Source organism: Trichoplusia ni, chromosome 1 (genome assembly GCF_003590095.1).
Source record: "Trichoplusia ni isolate ovarian cell line Hi5 chromosome 1, tn1, whole genome shotgun sequence".
Classification (NCBI taxonomy): domain Eukaryota; kingdom Metazoa; phylum Arthropoda; class Insecta; order Lepidoptera; family Noctuidae; genus Trichoplusia; species Trichoplusia ni.
The window spans coordinates 16,450,688-16,469,576 of record NC_039478.1 but is presented as its reverse complement, the minus strand read 5'-3'; the positions used below and the strand labels follow the sequence as shown (position 1 = coordinate 16,469,576).

Below are 18,889 nucleotides of genomic sequence, written 5' to 3'. Positions count from 1 at the left end.
GTTTTAATGTCAGTAATCTCTAGAACCACTCTCGTGCACAGTCTATCAACAAACAGTGCTTCCGTTCATATAAACACAAGGAAAACACTTTTCCTGTACCATACAACGTGGTCACGACTTGAATTACCGTAATTATATTTGCCTGCACTACAACAATATTGCAAACATTACGCGAAGATAAAATCTTAATGTTGTGACATTGTTTTATAGCCGGTTTAATTTGAGTCTTCTTCGGAGATCGTAAATTACGTATCAAAAGGCACTTTCTTATTGAGAAGAATGGCATTGTGTGTTCATATTTTGTATTTGTTTGTTTCAGAAAGGCATTTTATACAATGCACGGTACTCTTCATGCCGGCGGAAAGGGATGCTTGGCGTGACACAGAAACGGAATGTTGTCGTTGGAAAGCCACGATCCTTAACCGATGGAAAAAGGAAAAGAGCTCGGGAAACTTTCCGCGTCGGTAATATTTTTATTTGTGAACAGCCTAAAGAGTTTATTCAGAAACATAACTACAGTGAAGTCTTAAGTGTAAAAAAACTACATCAATTAGGCTTAACCACTTCAAAGACACCGTTACGTAGTAACATTAATAGTAGTACTTAAGCATGACATTGGTAATAATATTCTCAATTGTGATAAAATCGGATGCCGATTTCTAAAACATTAACAGACTGGCTTTGGTCATATCAGGATGGTCTCATCAGATACTACCGTCAGACAATGTTGTCATGTTTAATCTTGACGTCTTCATCAAATGATTGCTTGAACTATTGTGACCGACTGTATTAGATTGCGATATTCTTAATGGTTGTACACAGTAAAACAGTAGATTGCTATCTTGGATATTTAACAACTGGAAACTGTGTTCCTGAATTCCCACAAGCAAACATACCACCTGTATTTGTATTAACAAAGTTCTTGAGAAAGTTTTCTCTTACGTTAGTCTAAAGAATAATTTAGCTCTCTTTGGGATAGTCCCTCAGGGATTCATTCTGTAATTACATAGTGGGCGTACCCATTTGCGTTATCCTATTGGTGTCAAGATTACCAACGTTAGAGATAATATTGAACACGTATTGGAGGCAACTTTCTATAGTACTCATGTGTAACTAAGTATATTGCTAAATTCTATTCGACACATAAGATTATATCACTACAAATACGTAACATAAATCATATAGTAATCCTAAATCCCCGTAAATCCTTCAGTAAAACGTCATTCCACTACTTTAAGACTCTTTAAGTATAACAGAAATTGAAGTTACATCTTAAGGTACAAAGAAATGTTACACGAAAATACACTCCGGTTGCATGGTGCAACACTATCCATTTCCATACAAAATTGATGCAAGCCACCGGCAGGAAATGGTGACTACGATACCAGACACTATCTCCTCGTGAGGTGCATTCGTCAGACTTCGGTCGCATTATATCACGCGGCACGACATTCTTATACGTACCGCCCAAAACGAACAATAAAGACCTCACAGTGATATAGAAGCAAACAAATAGGCTTAATTTGTTTGTCTACCAATGACCACACCATTCAAACAGGATAAGATGCGTAGAAAAAGCTTTGTGTAGGCTATTTTAAGTGTAATTAACACGTATTCAGTATTCAGTGAAGTAGGCGGATGGTGCAATGGACAAGCACACTCAGGTGTCTACTTCCCCGAAGCGCTGGGTGGAAGAGTGCGCAGGCCATAAATATTAATGACAAACACCGATTCAATAGCCGGGCGGCAGACAGGTCAGCGGCCTTTGATCCGATTGTTAGATGCTCATTCTCAGATGTAATTAGAAATGCCTCATAAGGCTAATATGGATCTTCAGGAATTTGTAATATGAATAAAGCATGACCCACGGGAGCTTGTGGATGATATAAATGTGCTTATATTCGATCAAGCCACATACTAAAAAGTGACCTACAATGAGCAAATGTGATCAATCACATCATGGTAGAATTTCGTATTTACAATAACCATCGTTAACCTAAATACATTTGTACAATTTAGTACACAGCTAAAATACTTTGACTCGTTAGGCAAGACTTCGACAAGTCAAGCAACATTTCTTTAAGCGATATATCAACTAGATTATTGATATAAAGTTCACCGATAAAAAGTGAAATTGAGGATACCAGGTCAACAAGCATAGCAAGAACTTTAATTTATTTAGATAAAAAGTTTTTGACAGTGCCGATTTATTAAATCAGTACGTTTTATAAAGTGAACATAGTCGGTGATACAAAAATTGTAAGTTACCAATGGAGTAAAACATTGTCTTCGTCGGAAGTAGTCAGAAGCGACGGTTACATCCCAATACCAGCATGATTCATCACTCAAGCATTTAGAGACCATTTGAATTTTAAATTCAATCAGAGCTATGTGGTCCATCCAAGAGAATAAGAATAATAAGATGGCCTTGTCTACTTAATATTAAGATTTGTTGCGTTGATAAAAACATGCGTAACACGGAGTTGAATTGTGAGATACATTACGCAGATAAGTGATGTCAGCACGTCTATAAATCGGTACTAAGTGATCGAATGGGTCAGTGTCCTCTACATTGACTCTAAACTAACGCTGCAGACAATAAAGCAAATTATACTTATAGATACGACAGATTTCATCACATCAATGTCGAGTTTGAATAAGTGACGTTCTTTGACGATAGAAAAACGTTTTTAAAGGCAAATATTGCGTCTACTATTCTACATGTGATACGAAATTACATACAGTGCACAAAGGCATGGTTGTTAAATTGACAGCTAGTGACCCTTGTTAGGTTGGCCGGACGTTTACGTCTCGTTAAATAAATGTGTGTGAACATCACGGACGGCAATGTCGCAATAAACACTACTTACATCGCTCCATGACCATATTCGAATCTGGTAAAACTTGGATATTATTTTCATACAATCAACGTGAATGTTCTTGGAAGGATCGCGATGAATATCTTTTAATTTCGGAATTGTTTACTTAAGGCTTTGTCGTTTTGAATATAATTTTAAGACTTATTTACACGAGATGCCCTACGAAATTCTGAGTATCTCTTTATAGGTTATTTTTGGCTATTTTCGACGTAAATGTATTTGCTTAGATGTTACTTTCGCTTATAATTTAACATTCTACGGTAACAAATTCCATAACGAGACAAATTACATTTTATATCACTTGTAAATTGTAATGCTGATGACATGTTATTCGAGAAAATCGAGGTCATCTTTTGGGTATGGAAGAATCATAGAATACCTAGTGTTGATACATTCACAAAGCGTTAATTACAAAAAGATACCTGTTTATTAAAGAAGAAAGCGTGGTGTTAAGCTAGTACTACTTTTAAACAAAAAACCTGCGTCGAAATTGTAAACCGACTGACACAAAGAACTCTGGGAGATAAAACTAATGTGTGAAAGGAAAGTATTGTTTCGTGTGAAAGTAATCCAGTTATAAAAACAGTATTTTCTGATCTTCCATTACATCATAAATAACACATGACTGATGTAAATGAACAACGAAAATAAAGCAAATTCGGGACATTTCGGGACTTCAAAGATAAGCACGCTTAATCATGTCAAAACTAAAATAGTCGCGTTGGAACATGTTGTGATATGGTCCCCGGTCCACACTTCTCTGCTAACCTCATTTTGTAAAAGCTTCGGCAGGAAACACGACCTCGTATTTAATTTATGCGATGAGCCGTGTAAAAGATCCGCTAGTTAAAGGAAAACAAACAAAGCTTTGACGAAATTAGAACGGCATTGTTTGCGAAAAACATTTTAATATAAATTGTAATGATAGGCACTCTGTTGATCTAAATATACAGGGTTTTGCTTATAATATTCTACGAATTGAGTTCCTGTTTGTATTCACACGGAAATCCCTATCGTGTAGCTGTATGAACTTGGCAACCCCTCTTCAAAGGATATACCACTGTCTCTCTCGCACACGATGAATTCACCCTCAGTCATAGCATCGTGGGATAATTAAATATTTATGTCATCACAGACGGTGTGATCAAGTTACATATCTGACAAGAACTTCCAACTAATCACGTACAAAGAAAAGAAACAACTCGTTTTGGAAACAAAGCATTGAATTAAATACCAGACAATTTGACAATCGCTTATAGAAAAATAAAAATCATCCAATACTGACCTTTAATTGAATTAAGCTTTAATTCAATAGAAACATCCCGTAGGTTGTATACCGAGGTAAAACACTGTCACGAACTTAAACTAAAATAAACTATGCTTACACTATAGAATCCGTCAACAAACACTATTCAACCGTAAAATAAATGAGTTTTATCAATCACAATTCACAAACTTTAACTTAATAGACGCCCGAGAATAATATCGCAAGACAAAACAGAATACACATAATTATAAATTTCTATAAAGCTCGAACTCGTGAAGCTTTTTGTAACAAAACGACGTGAGGTTCCAACGAACGTTCAATACAGACTGCATCAGTCACTCAGAGCGGACGGCTGCGGTTCGGGGCGGGGGGAGCGCAGTAGGGGGCGCGCGCGTCGAACGCTACCTCACAGAGGCGTCGGACTAGTCTGTGTCACTGTCGCTGATATGATAACGAATGTACACAAACCTAACGATATCACAATTTACGGACCTCAAAAAGAGAAAGATGGCCGAAGAACGGTCGGAAAGGATCAAACGAACGACGAAACACATTCAAAACCCTGACGATAAGAACCAACCAAAACAGATGTCTATTGACAAAATGGGTAACAAAAATAAACAATAAAATGAGAATACATTGAGAGAACAATAAATCTTTCGAAGCAAGAGGGTAAAGCGAAGACTGGGATCAGGGATGTTGCTGTAGTCCAATGTAAAGATAAATTAACAAACGTAGAATAATATCATCATCTCCAAAATAGTTAACCGTAGTTAACGTGACAGGTTAGTGTTTGCAATACTCTGTGTTGATTGTATGTGTTATTTATTAAGTCGAAAACACACTCTGAATGCTATTGTACCCAATTAGCAAAACAAAAGCAAACACGAACGCTGTCGAAAAAATATTCAAATAGAAGCGTCATAATTTGAATGGAGAACTGGGTTATAAATTCAAATCCCTAGATGTTGTCACGTTGGATGCTAAACTATCTTCTAATTAATTTTAAAATACTAAATTTTAGAATTGCTTTGAAAAGTAAAAAGTAATATCCAGACAAACACTTGAGATTAACTTTAAATATGCTAACTAAAAGATTCCTAAGAATAAACTAAAAGATATTCGAATCAATTCAAGTCGCTCCTATGACATAAACGAAATCAAAATAGAGTTGAAAATTTTGACGAATTTAACCGATCACCCTTAAAACCAGTTGCATGAAATCACAGTAAAAGTGAATGCTTACGAACACTACAATTCGATAACTTCTCTAGTACGTTGTTAAATTCGTGTTTGATTTTCAAGTGTTTTGCTTTTAGTGAGCAAAAACTGCATCGCGCAATCTCGGATTCACTTTAGAAAACTACTACACAATCATCTATTTTCTGAATTCTGAATAGATCTATAACTTCATATGCACATTCCATGAGTGATCAATGTGGTGATACAGTTTCTTTTCGTATTAACTATTATCACGCTAAGCATCCATGCCTTATGATCTAGAACTATTTTATCTCCAACTCTGAGTGTAAAATCAATTCTGTGTATTTAACCAACCCATTTAATTTTACCCTCATCTAAAACAGGACCACGCTCAACACTCCTGCAAGTGTTTTGTTGGGAAGCTAAATTTATCCAACTATTGTGTATTAGTTCGCCCCTCGTTAGTTATTCTATAACGATAGCACGAACATTATGAGTTTAATGTATTCGATGCCAGATTAGAATTCAAATGAAATTAAGTGTTCGTCGTTAATTTTGAACCATAAAATGCCATCGTTAACTGCTACTCAGATATACATAACGTTAGTCACGAGAAATAAACGAAAGGTCCGAACGAAAGTTATACACGTTCACATCCCGTTTTAATGAATGCACTGTCACTGAATCATGCACATCGTAAAATCAGAGTGCAGTCAACCGCTACTAAGTTCTCAACCAATAAAGAGCTATTACTGACTTATAAATGTTTGAAACACAAGAAATACATTGTAGATTTTATTTACGGAAGGCCTAAATTTAACATTGTTAAATGAAACCATGATCGGGTCGTTTAATAAATAGAGCAACTATGAAACGCTGATTCTATGTAAATCAATCAGCGATATTGACTCATCCGTACATTGGTAAGTAGAAAATCTGGTACAGATGGTACGAAATGGTAATAAATTACTTAAGTCACGGCATCTCGCACGCGGTGAACGTTTTGTTGTTTCTCATGATCGTTTAATTTTAACTCGGTGAAAATAACAAGCAAGTCTCACCGGAAGATTCCGATAGACATAGAGTCCAATATTTGCTTCTTTACTTTCCTAATCTAGTTGTCACGCAAAATACAATACGCGACCCTGTAGAGTTTGATAAGATGTAACGAGAACAAATGGCATGCCATGCTGTGCGAAACTTAAGTGTCCCTTATACCGACAAAGTGAGGCAATAAAAATATACGAGGGCCACGCCCGAACGCCTCAAGCGTGTCGATCGGCTTCGTCCAAATTCGTTTGTTGTGCTTTGTATTTTCAGGCGACATTTGGTAAGCAAACATAAAGAAGATTTATTGCGTACGGCGTGTGTGGCAGGTCTCTTAAACTTCAGCCGACGTTCTATCATATGTATTGATTCTTTTGTAGTTTCGGCATCCTCTAATTTTTGAAGATCCTTCATAATTTATGAACTATGAAGTCATTAAGACCATTTTTGATTTGTATGCAGGAAAACATCTTTTTCGACGCGTTTGTCGGAATAATTGTTTGTTTAGGTGAGGAGAATGCCTTAATCAAAACTTATTGACGTAACATTATGATTGGTAATACATGTAGATATGGCATCTAATGTCAAGTTTGAGTCTAATATTCCAGAGTTTAACTTAGCATGTTAGTTTCTTCAGTATCATCTGGAAAAATAACAGAAATGTCTTTTACTCGCCTCACTCTACCCTATTTTTTTACTATCTTTACAACACCAAAAATAATTTCCTAAAAAATGTTTGATAACATTGGCTTGCCTTAAACGGAGTTATAACGATAAATACCGTATGATACACAAATAACACTGCACACAACGATTGTAAAAGTAAAATAATAAGCAACATAACACATCTTCGTGCATAATATATGTAATAGAACTCTCATAATACAATAATAAAGATAATAATGCACCAAACGTTAAATAAAACATGACTCTACTTTCGAATAATAAAGCGAAACGGAATAAAACATAAATTCAAAAACATATGATTAGTCTGAAATAATAGCAATAGTTATATAACTTGGGTAATACTTATATGTAACAGTTACTAAGCACTTAAACTTTAACGGGGTAACAGAGAAATCGAAAGTAAAATTAGGCTGTCAGAAAGTCAGAAAACGTTTTCAAAGTTTGATTACAAAATAAGGATAAGATTCAAAACAGAAGCAAAGGGAAATTATAAACACATTTCAAATAAATATTCTCTAATTCGTAAAAGATAAGACAAACGATGCTATTTCAGGTATTTTGTCGATTCAAGAATCCTTTTCAACCGAAGGGCGGGAGAAAGCAAAATGTATTTCTTTGTCTCGCAAAAGGAGCCTATTAACGTACGTATTTTTCGAAATTTTACGAGCAATTTTGTCTCTTTGAACAGCCTTACTGTAACTTAATTAGCTGAGCGACCTTAACGTTTTCATTTGACGTTCGTAACAGAAAACGTTTCTTTGACACCACAACGTAATCAAAAGAAAGTGTGCTCTCGTAACCTTGTAAAAACCGCTCGTTTTCAAGCGTTTTTCACTCTTTGAAGGCAAGTAAATGAATTTTCTAAGTATGTTTCGAGGTCCATTATTTTTACAAACCTCTACTTATAAAGGTTTTTCTTCAGTGAGAGTATAGGTTTTATTAAATCCATCTGACTTAACACCTTCTGTAGATACGAAACAATTTTATTACACATTTTCGTCAAGCCCCGTTAGGAACGCATGACTTTTGAATGTGAAAACTTTCGCTATAAGACGGAAGACTTGAGCTAGACTTGAACGTGGCATATGGAGAGATGGTGCCACTGAAGTATTCAGTGCATTCTTCATAGCACCAGATGTGTATTGAAGCATTTGTGCGAGATTTTGCAGACAATATGACTATACAAATCAAAAAATATTATGATTATCTACGACTCTATAAATTATAAAGACTTGGCTAAAAGTCTCGACTATTTATTTCTTTTAAAGTTTCCATCTTCTTCTAGTAATCACTCAAAGCTGATGCCGACTTTTTATTGTAATGACATCATGTTTCATTCACTTCGACGCGAATAAAGCAACAAAACGATGGAATCAATGTGATAATACACCGTGACGGTTTTGTTAAGGCGTCGGCTATTATCGATTCCACGGCAAAGCAAAAAGAATATCGATAATCTTTATTTCATTTTCAATTAAATTATCGCAATTTGACTTCGGGTGCTCATAATCCAATCATTCGAATAATGTTCTCAAGTGGCTGATATCTTTATCGATATTGCTCCATATCGGTTTTTAATTAGCTTAAGACTTACACTACAGCGTTGAAACTCTCAGATCATGGTGTACTTATTACTTACTTTCAAGATTGTTAACTTAACGTTTCTCGCATTAAGTTCAAGTGGATTTCAACAAAAGCCGTTTAGAATAATAGATCATTCACAAATATTGTCTTAAGTACTTATAGGGTGAAGTGACAACTATTACTTTCTACCAAAAAAAAATCGTGATATACGTGAAATAAGAAAAATAGATACAAATATAGAAAGCAAGTAAATTTCAATATTATTAGTAATAGTTATCTAAACTATAAGACTAGTATATGAGGCCACGAGGTCTGCTTCCCAGTTTACGTCACTATTTATTCGTAATCTAGATCTAAACTCGAATTGACTTTCATGTAACTGCAGTTATCTGGATTTAAATAATTACGTGCCTTATGTCATGAATGTAGAAATAAAAAAAGCAAAACACACTTTTTTTGTTCTCGAGGTGAAATGCTATTATTGACTTTAACCCACGCGAAGGGCACATGCATGGGTATATTATGGGGGTTACTTTCACCAACTATAAACACCCGGTCCCGTCTTTAACTTTCCCGAAACCGACGACACCTGCTTTAATACTTGATATTATCAAGGCGAATCTATAAAAGCAAATGACAATAAGCTTGGTTGATAAAAATAAGAGTAGCAAGCAGTCAATAAAAACCGGTCAAGTGTAATACGAAGTGGCGACACTAGGGTTCTGATCAAATAGGCTAAAGAGCAAATTAAAATAATGTCACCATCAAATTTATGATAGACATAGCGATGCTTAACTAGGATTTTTGTTTTCAATATTTGTTCTTAAAACGTAATACGACATACTTTAAAATACCAACTATCTAGCTATCACGGGTCTTATGATACAGCCTGGTAAGAGACGGACAGAGCCGAACAGACAGAAAAAACACCGGAGCCCAATAACAAGGGTTTTCTTTTCACCTTTTGGGTAAGGATCCCTAAAAAAAATAAGATTAAGTATTCGCTACAGCTCACTGAGACGAATACCAAGACGAGGGCAGACAGTGCACTGAACTACCGAATCATCAAAGGGCGAGCATATTACTGTCTAGACGATTTACTAAAATCCTTAATTGAATCGAAGGAACAATGAATGTTTGTTTGTTCGTCGCCTTCATGTTTGTTTCGGTTTTCATATCACAAATAGCGGTTGAAGCAACTAAATAATAAGACGCGAGATAGCAGATGAATATAAATGTATATTTTAATTATAAAGCTGAAGAGTTTATAGGTTTGAACGGGCTAATCTCAAGAACTACTTTTAGTTTTAGATAAAACTCGCCGAAGAATTGTCCACGCTAGTAGAAAATAAATCTAAAATTAAAAGAAAAGTATCGAATACTTAAAGGTTTCAAAAACATTAAGTGGCCTATCAATGAACTAGTTCATGATGAAGCTCTAGTTCAATCTATAACAGGAAAAGTATTTTCGAAATGTACGTAAATCAAGTATCTTACGAATTAGAAATAGAGGTTCAATGATCTAGGTCATGATTCATGCCGTCACATCGATACATCTAACGTAGTAGATCCTTTGCTTTGACCCGGTTGTGGATATAGGAATCATGTGAGGGGTAAATGTATGAAATGACTCATCGAATTAAGCGTGGGTTTACTCAGTACTGCATAAGTTAAACTTAAGTTGTGTTGCGTTGTTATATGGAAAAAGAATGACTGTATTCTTATCTGCCTTCAAAATCATGATGGTGAAACTTAGCCAAAATTTCCTGTACAAGTTTCTACCTTAGCTAACAATTAGGCGTCAAAACAGTATGTGACTGGGTACTGCCAAAAGCTAACCTTGAAAAACTTGTCGGATGATGTGATTTCTATAATTGGCGTAACCGAAAACAGAAAGATCAATGAACTTTATGAAAAGGTAATCATAATAGAATCAGAACTACACAAAAATATTCGTGATTTTCACTGTTTGATTACACAGCACGGATTCACATCGCGCATAGTGAAGTAAGGTAGTATTGTCGATATTTTGAATTGGCACTCAATGTACCTATTGGGGATTGGGTATAAGTAGTATTATCATATCATTGACCAAACGTCACAAATCATTTCTATTTTAGAACATATGTGGCTGTCATCAAGTAGCAGTGATACGTAGACGCTATGATCGCGCCACACAGAGAGACAACCTGTCACGTTAACCGGGTGATCGATACCTTCCGCCCCTTAAATTACCACGTAATCTCACTCAGTAATTACTCAATTTACTCAAGACAGGAGGTGATACCATCAAAGTGCCGCCGCGGAGATTAACTCGACTATAACTCACCTGAGAGAAACGACTTAATGAAAGCTACATTTTAATAAGTGTTTATTATCCAAACAGATTGCCAAACAGTATTTATTATCTTTAGAAGCTATGAGTGAAAAGATAGCCATTACTCTGTAGACAAAGAGTTATAGCAACATGTTTTACTTAATTTAAATTAGAACAGTAGCTGGAGACAATGAACTGTTAGAGGAAACATAGGAAGTAATTGACGAATAGAAAATAAATTAAAAACCATGACATTCAAACAGGCCATAGCAAAGCCACGCCTAATTGTGTAATGGCACTCTGTGGGTGATGGAGCGACGCATCAGCAAAGATAATTATAAATGGAGCGGACGCGACCTAAATACGTGCACACGTGAACGACTATTTCCAGACAACGGAAAGGCAAAACAGGTAGATTTCGAAATAGCGCCTTCACAACAGGGTCTATAAACAGTCCTCCCATTTATATCTAACTCAAAGGTAACAGAGCTATCATTAACACGCCTTAAAGATGAATTTGATGGGAATGGTGATTACACTAATTACTCTTCGAAGTGATAACGTCAATCCCTTCTCGTCTAGTCTTCTCAACATTTAATGATCCATTGCTTAATATTCTAAATTTAGTCGACGATATTATGTATCACGCCAGGTGAAATTAAAGAGTTACATTTGAAAACATCTTAAAAACTTTTAATAACTTGAAAACTTAAAATTATACTTGCGCGAATTATATAAGTGGAAACAATATTTTGCAGTATTGAAACAATAGAGTTGATTTGACACTTATTGATAGCTTTACAATTAAAATAAACTTATTTATTCTCTACATTAAGAAACAATAAATACAATCAATTGAAATGGTAACGTTTCTTTTGACTACGGCCGAACTCCCATTAGTTTGCATAGAGTTAAAATTGCTCTATATATTCGTAACCACCCATATAAATGACTATACGTCCAACAATAGCCGCAGATGTACAAGAGAGCAGACGGGATGCAAATAACAAAAATCAATACCGGGCGGGCGAACGCAGCCCAACTTGCATAAAATTATCCACCGATTTTAGCGCACTTTATATCGAACGAAATACTGAATACGGAAAAGCCAAAAGTTTACTGTACTAGCCGTCAATGATAAAAAGTTATTTGTAAATTACATACAAAGCAACGAGGTCCAGACAGAATTCTCAGACAGTGCCACAGACATAACTAAATAAACAATAGAGCATCCGTTTGAGGACGTCGACTGCCTAAGAAGTAGAGTGCAGTACCAAGAAATCAAACTGCATCATAAATTCATGCGGCTGGTAGCACTTGTATAATGGTCTGGCAAAGTTCAATTTCACGTGTCGTTGTTATCGTACAGCAAATACGTATGTGAAATTTCTAAGTAAGTGGCTGAGAGACTTGGCGTCTCTGAGTTGGTACTCGAGCGAACCTGTTGACCCAGTGCGCAACGCTCGCGGCAAAAACTTCGCCTGCACCTGCTTTGGTGCTATGGATCCCTACTACAACATAGCTGTGGCTATTCAGACGAAAACCATTGTTTGTGACCTAAAACCATGAAAACACAGCAAAAAGAAAAAAGTTCTGAATAGCGTTGTCTTCTGGACCATGTGTTTTCTGGTCAATTAAGGTCACTAATGATATCTTAATTACAAGTTTGTTTTTGACATTTTATTAATAGAATTTTGTACTTAATTTCACACGAAAACAGCTTTAAAGATAGGCGCAATAGAAACAAAGGCGTTTCGATTGTAATCAATACCCCACATTCTATCATTAGCTCCTTTCTAATACAGGTCTGCGTAGGAGGATCAGCAAGTAGTGCAGTAGACATCGAGACAGCTGGTTTGCAACTAGAAAGTTAGTTCAAGTTAATACCTAAAACAATTGGCAAAAGTTTATCAAAACTTCTTAGTATGTCAATCAAGTATTCTGGTTATTCTAAGTACCTACCCACACGAAAACTCTGCGTATTATAAATGAGACACGAACAAGTCATCTGAATCCGCAAGATGCTAAGTTACACTTGAGTAATCATCTAAAGATAGAATGCTACGCTTTAATAGTTTTCTTTAGATCAATTACGAGTCAAAACTGCGGAGATGCTGTTCTATCGAGAAGCGAAATATATTTTAAGTGTATTTTGCATAGAATATGCGCCAGAACAAAATTAATTGGTTTTTATAGTAACAATTTATTCGATAAATCAGTTCGTTTTAATACTAACATTTTTTGAAGGGCTTGTAGTTTAGCTGTCTAAAATCCTATTTTCGTGTATAAATAAATATCGAAACCAAATAGGTGATTGGAAAATACGCGAACTACGGCTTGCGGCTGACGTTTCATTTCGGAGACAAAGAATGGCTACGAAATTTGACGGTACACAAAATGTAATTTCGAGTCTGTCATGTGGAGGTAAAGTTCAGGCTTTAAGTAAATATTTTGATAATTTGAGAAAAAAAACTTGTCAAAATACTTTAATAACTAATAGAGTATACTATAAACACCGTGCATCAAAGAATTGAATGTACTAAAGACCTTTCAAATTGCAAAGGTTAATGGAATATTTGTGTCAGTTTATACCTAAGTTACAAGGCAACGTTTGATGATTACAAGATTATTGACCTGCAGTTCATGAAATAAAATCGGAATATTTCCCAAAAAGCAGAACCAAACTGTTGATAATAATTTGACATCGTAAACAACAAAATTGCAGCTACACAATTTACTAATCCAGATGACTTACAAGAACATTACTCGAACATTCTGAAGCCTAAATCAATCTCAAAAGGATGCTCTAAATCCTTCGAAAGTGTCTGTCACTGGGCCATTGATACAAGACCGATGTCCCTTCTCGACCTGTGTCAAACTCGTTGACCTACTACAGAATCACCTCGGTAGATTATGAACCTCTCGAGCCTCCAATACGCTGACGAAAGAGGTAGGACATGTACTATAAACTGTGAGAACCTGCCTTATGTCGCCGTGTAAACGAGATGCCGATATATACATTGTAGAGCGCCATCTCGCTTCCACAATGGCAACAGCTTTGCTTTGAGGTATTGTAGTAAGTATCGTATAAAACTCTATACTCAGAAATGATGACTAAGTACTTTCTAATTCATCGATAAACTTGACTGTTGAAATATTTGGAGTATTAATTACAATGGAACATTGTTTTGAAAACTTTCTTTACTTAATATTTAGATTAAGAGAAATATGTACCGTCAATACCGTCATATTTATGGTGTTGTCGCTCTGTTAGAAATTCAAATGTTCGGTTTTATGAAAACTTGGTTACGAAATACCGCGCTTATGTGCCCAAAAAGCTTATAATAAAGATTAAAATTGATGTGAACAACAAGCAGTTTCCAATTCTAAATGAAAACCCGTCATTTTCTAACAGATGCAGCCAATTCACACTGTATAATTATTTATTTGGGAAAGTGAATAAAAAATTTACATAATCAGCTTATTTACATTCCAACGCGGAATTCCCAAAGATATTTATGGAAAGAGAAATAGGTTAGTATAAAAATGTGGGCGGATGGACATCTGTCAACACACAAGCATTACTTTATAGATGTTGCTTGCCGATGTGAATAATATATTCCATAACGACAAACTAACATAAAATATGCCTGAAGCCTGAAGCTAATAGTTGAACTGATTATAAAACAATTAATTACCGAAATCGAACGGGGAGTCTGATTGATCGAATATTTTTGTAGAGCATTTTTTGTCACTATTACCCAATTTGCAGAACTTAGAATTAATCATATACTTCGCAAAATATGTTCACATTGTTATAGCGACTTTATTTTTCATTTCGAGTGTGAACAAAAGAAGGAAGTGAGGGATAAATAAAATTCAGTTTTGAATACTTGGATGTTTCCCCGTCAGAGGCGTTGCCATAGCAACACATTTTGCGTGTCTATTGTACTGACACCTTCGCCTGGCAGGCACGTTTTCTTAGTATATTGAATGTACAGTTTTATAAAGCAATTTCACTTTTATATGCTTTGCGTTGTATGTTTAAACAAAGAAACTTTTATTTCTTATAAGTTTATCGTTTTTGAAGTACAAATAAACAGTTCATTTAGTTTCTATTTCCATTGTAGTCATACATCATTTTATAAGATCGCGTATGAAGTCTAATGCCCAATCAAATAGCCAATAAAACCTACAGTTTAATTTTGTACTAGAACCAAATTCTTCAAAGTAATCGATCTATATAATAAATCTCTACGAGACTGAATGAGAAACGAAGATCAATCAAACAGCTGTATCTGGTCCACCGTTTCACATAAGCCTTTTAGTCGGTTAAACACAATATTCGAGACTCTCTCATCAGTCCGTCCCAATACTCCCAATACACTGCGATTGCCGATTCGATAATGATCCTGCATAATTAAGCATGAAATTAATCAGTTCTCTTCGCTCCGTGTCAAAAAGGTCCACAATCGGATTATTTCATAAAGCCGTACAACTGTAAATACCAATACGGTCCAACCTTGATTTAATGTGTTCCATTTTGTAAAGAGATCTTTATTGCAATAAGTTAATGCTACAAGAAAAGGAATGAAGAGTATTATTTTCTTTGAAGTTTTGAGGGACATTTTATCCCACATATCTGGATCATAAACGTTTTAAAGGTTATAGGGTAGGAAGTATCTGAATGGACAAATCGTAATTACAAATGTGGAAAAAAACCTGAATCGCAATTCGGCTGAATTGAGTGCATTAAGTATACTAGTCTAATAATCAAGTAAAGCAAATTCTATTGGAAATTGTGACAAAGAGGAAATTTTAATATAAGCCGTTCAAGAAACATGAATACTTAAGAAAACTTCTTTCCAAGTTAGAGAAAATTGTTTGATGGACACAGTTAACTTTTAAAACTTAGTTTTAGAGTAAATATCGTTTGCCGTGGAATCTTAGGTTACCTGGCTGTATAAAGAATACTAAAGAATATTGTTGTTTCAAGCTGTAGAGTTTAGTACCCAAAGGGTAAAATGAAACCTTATTAATATTCTGTTGCCAATATTAAGACAAATACTAAAAATAAAGATCGAGATTAAGGAACGGTTCTTACGGTCAAAAAATAATTGGCGGATAAAAATGTGGATTTTTTTTTTATTTTGACACATATCCGGCTTATTTGTACAGAACGTTCAGTGTAGCGATTCCGACTTTTCACAGCTTCAATTTTTTTTCCAGTAATATACATTTGTACAGTACATATTACAAATGCTCACCTAACGAGAGCACTAGTCATGAAATCATATTACGCATGACCAGCACAACTCGCAAATTCAGAATTGTAATTTCAAGAGCTAAATGGTTCCGATTGCTGATAATTTGAACTCCACCGCATAAACGGATAACATGGACACGATTGGTACATATTAACACTATAAATCTATCTACATCAATTACCACTATAATTGGTGTGCAGAACAAAATCAGCATAGAATTTAAGCGTAAATGGAAATACATTTCCATCGCTCGTCTCTATGTAAATGCAGTACCGAAACATAACGATGTTACTGGTACGGCGGTTAATGGATTATGCTATCTGCAGTAGCTATCGCCTCCAATGCCAGGGCAGCGCTCGAAAATCCCGCTGGAACGTTTTTAATATACTGTAAAATTTAGAACGTTCCCAGATACTTGCATTTGCGGAAATGAACTGGAGCGCGCGTCCTACTTGCTATATTAAGAAATGTAGCTTATGTAAGCTAGACTCGAACTTGTTAAACTCTGCTGTAAGTAACTCATAGGCCTCAATCAAAAGAGTAAATGCTTAATAGTACCCACATTCACCACGACATAAAACAATGGGAACAGAACTCATAGAACGGCAAACATAAAATAGATTTTGGAACTGATCATCGTGATACAGTCTACGTAATGTATAACAGCAATTTTATAGATAAGCCGTTAGTTTGGTTTGGCTACAGTGATCGCGGACAATGATTGTTCACATTCGGAGTCGATCACCTTTAAAAGAATCAATTTCTCTACGGCACGCCAAATGCAATTCAGCTGTTACATTCAAAGATTGTTGTTCACAGATATGATCCGGTACTCCAGATGTAGTTCCGATGCTCGGTAAATAGCACATCGCTGCGGTTATAAGAGCACGTTTGTATTCAAAGGCGAAAAGTTTCTAGTGCAGGTAAATCTTCTGAGAATGCACATAAAATTCCCGATGGAAATTTTATTCTGCTTAAGGTCGTTAATTTTAAAGAATTATTCTAGTACCAGAGTACTGGATTGGTTTTACGTAAGCATTATTGCGTGTTTAAGGTAACTAAGTACATATTTGCATCTTACTTCAGCAAGTCAACGGCTTTGAATTCATTAAGCCCAAAATGGTGGAGCACCGACATTCGTTCGCCCATATTCGGAATACGCAGAACATTGCCCTATAATCTTAATCTGCTGTTGTCATGGAATATTTTTTATCCGTAAATACTTGGCAAGATGTTTAGGCGTTTCCCAAATAAGAATATTTACAAAACGGTTCTTAAAGATTTTGGATGCTGTTATAAATATTCGTACTACTTAAGTTAAAGCTATCAAAGAATTGACGAATTGAGGTAAATCCTCATGACCTCAGCATTTATTATAAAAAAATATCATTTTTATCAAATGATGTCATTATTTCATTACTTAACTATCTATAGGCATACAGTAGTATGCCTTAGACACAACGCCAGCAAGGAGATTGAGACAGCCGCGAACAGTAACTTTGTGGGCAAACTTTAACTCGTTGAATAATTGCTAAGCTAAATGTTAAACGGTGTGCACCGCAGATGTGCAGATGCCAGGCAAGTTTCGCAGAGGATTTTCTCCATGGGAGTGTTTTCACATTGCCTAAAGGAGCATTTAAAGTAACATTCCGAACATTTTTGTTCTTTTCCAGTTTCATTTACTAAGATCCTTCATACATGTACATACAAAGGCATTATGTAGGTACTGGTTTTATTTTGAAAGCTACACCTAAGGCTTGCAATGTAATTTACGCTCTTGAAGTGTGTGAAATAGGACTACATGCCGCATTGTTTATGAAGGTCCTATTATGTACCATACAAATCTCATCATGTCAAAAACAATCGCTCTAAAGAACAAATCGCATGTGATGTTAATTCATGAAGATGACACCTTTCGCGTAGGACGAGTAACCATTATAATGTATAATGACAAGCGACGCTTCTTACGAAATCTACACTTACTATATCCTTTTGCCCTTCAAAAGCTTTAGAATAAATTACGTGTAATAAGGCAACACGGCAACATATTCTCCATTGTCTGCGAGATGTTACGAAACAAAATATCGCTTTAAATTTGATCTTAACTTGATAATAGTCCGGTCTTACAACGCCCACGCCTGCACTGATATAAAGACTACACCGAGCATTATCGTATTTTTTGTTCTCAATTACTTTTTCACTGTAAATAAAAAGCGAATGTGATTTACGATGAAGTCGTTTCGTAATGAACACGAACACAGTAGCTTTCATCGTTCAGAAATAAGGGCCAAGTATAAAAACGAACGTCACGGGCAGTGGTTAGGGGAGCCCTTGTTCAGTGAATGTGAACGACTTGAATAGTTCGGTAACAACGTCTTAAAGCCAAGATATTATAATTTCATCCGTGTTCCACTTCGCACTCTACTCCACATTTGGCTATTGGTAACGATTTTCGCTTACTGCCTCGACCCGTGATTGGACTCTACTAAATACATAATAGATGAGGTCTATAATAAAACCATTCAGCTTCCCGGCTGTTGCTCCAAAATGATATTTTCGGAGCTTTGCAGTTGGTAACTGAATGAAAGGTTCGAGGAGCCGTGCTCTGCTTCAGTGCAATATTTATCACAAGTCTATT

General features: G+C 35.6%; 1 protein-coding gene across 5 annotated transcripts in view; it reads right to left on the bottom strand.

Annotated features, from left to right (window-relative positions):
* Window positions 1-18,889, bottom strand: part of LOC113497265 (tyrosine-protein kinase Src64B) — a 65,757-nt gene that overhangs the window by 39,604 nt on the left and 7,264 nt on the right. For 2 of the 5 annotated variants that reach the window (XM_026876756.1, XM_026876748.1), the window contains exon 1: window positions 4,165-4,482. The exons of the other annotated variants lie outside the window; for them this stretch is intronic. The gene's annotated coding sequence lies outside the window, so the exon portion shown is untranslated. Of the gene's footprint in view, window positions 1-4,164; window positions 4,483-18,889 lie in introns of those variants that run through there. 5 annotated transcript variants of the gene reach the window in all.